At 39.6% G+C, this 2,639-nt stretch overlaps 1 non-coding gene across 1 annotated transcript; it reads left to right on the top strand.

The window, feature by feature from the left end:
• Positions 1 to 867: 867 nt before the first annotated feature.
• On the top strand, positions 868 to 942 carry TRNAA-CGC (transfer RNA alanine (anticodon CGC)). Its single transcript has one exon. It is a non-coding gene; the product is annotated as a tRNA-Ala (tRNA).
• The last annotated feature ends 1,697 nt before the right edge of the window (positions 943 to 2,639 follow it).

Below are 2,639 nucleotides of genomic sequence, written 5' to 3'. Positions count from 1 at the left end.
GGCAACGGACAGTAAGCTGATCGGTCTATAATTTTTTAAGTCTTTGGAGTCCCCTTTCTTATGGATTAGGATTACGTTAGCGTTCTTCCAAGATTCCGGTACGCTCGAGGTCATAAAGCGTTGCTCATACAAGGTAGCCAGTTTTTCTAGAACAATCTGCCCACCATCCTTCAGCAAATCTGCTGTTACCTGATCCTCCCCAGCTGCCTTACCCCTTTTGCATAACTCCCAAGGCTTTCTTTACTGCTTCCGGCGTTACTTGTGGGATTTGAAATTCCTCTAGACTATTTTCTCTTCCATTGTCGTCGTGGTTGCCACTGGTACTGTATAAATCTCTATAAAACTCCTCAGCCACTTGAACTATCTCATCCATATTAGTAATGATATTGCCGGCTTTGTCTCTTAACGCATACATCTGTTTCGTGCCTATTCCTAGTTTCTTCTTCACTTCTTTTAGGCTTCCTCTGTTCCAGAGAACATGCTCAATTCTATCCGTATTATACTTCCTTATGTCAGCTATTTTACGCTTGTTGATTAGCTTCGAAAGTTCTGCCAGTTCTATTCTAGCTGTAGGGCTAGAGGCTTTCATACATTGGCGTTCCGTAATCAGATCTTTTGTCTCCTGCGATTGCTTACCGGTATCCTGCCTAACAAAGTTACCACCGGTGGACCTATCTTCATCAGATGACAAAAAATACAAAGAATATATATATATATATATATATATATATATATATATATATATATATATATATATATATATATATATATATATATATATATATATATATATATATATATATATATATATATATATATATATATATATATATATATATATATATATATATATATATATATATTGCGGGCGCGGTAGCTCAATTGGTAGAGCATCGCACGCGCGAAATGCGAAGGTTGTGGGTTCGGTTCCCACCTGCGGCAAGTTGTTTTTTCATTCACTTTAATTTCCATTTTTATCGTTTCTTCATTCCATTTATTAAGCACAACTAATTTCTCCTATGTTGTCCTTGGTGTCAGTGTTTGTTGGCTTCTCATGATATGACTAATAAAAATCGGGCCCCTCGGTTAACCCCCTTTCTTCTCGTTTATATATATATATATTATAGGCTAAATTTTTACTGCTCACGCATTAACGGGTCATGCTTCAGAGCCCACACACCACCTTAATATACGCGAGGCTCTAACATGCATTTGTTAGTTTGTTTATACTGTACAGAATTTTAAGAAATCAACTGTGGCAGATAGCAAGATTCTAGTTGTTGAATGAGATTATTCGAAGAAGCGGATGTTACCTCGCACAATCGATCAAAATACGTAATCGACTAGCGACTAATGCGGCCTCTTGCGTGGGCTGATCCTGAAGGTTGTGCACAGCCACGCGAAAAAAAAAAATAATCCCATCATTTTCAGGTTTGTTTTAATGTTCCGCAGTTTTAATATTTACCTCTAAGCAAATTTAACATAAAAAGCAGGCGCTGTCGGGGTGCTTCATGACATATACATTTGTTTGGGGGTGTCATTCTCAAGATTCCAAGGAATAACATTGTCAACAATGTAAAACATGGTTTGAGCAACCTTAGTGATGGAATGATGTGGCAATATAACCCGCATATACCGCATGTCTTATAGCAAAGCGTGGCATGTACTTATATCTATATATAATGGAATTTTCGCTCGCGGGGACGCCGGCGCCGGATTTTCATCAACACGGTGCCCTTAACGCTGTCGGGTTAAAATAATGCATTCCTAGATTATACGCGTTGCAAGCTCACCGTCTGAAACTCGTAAAGTGCAAGATGTGCCGTAAATTGTAATTACTTAATTAGTGTAATTTTGTTAATATGTTCATTACACATTTTGAATTCTCGTGGAAATCGTGTCCACTTTTTGAAGTTAACCAGTTCAAAGATTTAAATTATGCTATTGGCCTCGGGCGACGTTTATTTATTTTTTTTTTTAGAATTCTGTGCACCGTAATTTTAGGACTATAGTGCGTGGACTTACAAGTGCGAACTATACATGATTTCCTTTCTTAAGATGGGAGGTATGCTTGAAGGTAGCGAGGCCAGACGGCGCACGCAAACTTTTGCTGCGCTAAATCACATAGAAAAATCAGCTTCGCAATGGTGCTCGTTGCGCACCAGCATTATTTTAGGTTCATTCTGGCAGCTCGGTATACTACTAGGGTCTACGTATGAAATATATATGCCGTAAAACATAAAACACTGACAATATGCAAGCGAATGCTTGCAATACCTTCAGGGTATTATTGAAGCTGAGTGTAGTCGACCATGCGCAAGAACTAAGGATTCTGAAGGCCATAATATCATCGATTAGCCGTTGCTCGAATCCAACGTGCTTGATTTGTTTTGTTCTGGCAGCACCGGCAACTGGTTTGGACTGCTTTTAGTATTGACGCTCGTAGAAAGTTTGGTAAAGGACCCAGGATTTTACCGGTTGACAATAAGATTTGTCAGGACTGCCGAGACGCAGCCAAGTGTAATCGGAAGGGTGAAGCAACAGCCACCGCCACCCGATGGTAGTGTGATGACGGCTGTGGCAGGAGGCTTACATGCAGTTCTGTGCATCATGAAGCAAAGCGTGCGCTATGCTTCGTA

The sequence above is a fragment of the Dermacentor variabilis genome, chromosome 5 (genome assembly GCF_050947875.1).
Source record: "Dermacentor variabilis isolate Ectoservices chromosome 5, ASM5094787v1, whole genome shotgun sequence".
NCBI classification, from domain to species: domain Eukaryota; kingdom Metazoa; phylum Arthropoda; class Arachnida; order Ixodida; family Ixodidae; genus Dermacentor; species Dermacentor variabilis.
Note: the sequence above shows the minus strand (reverse complement) of the source record. Positions and strands in the feature narration are given on the sequence as shown.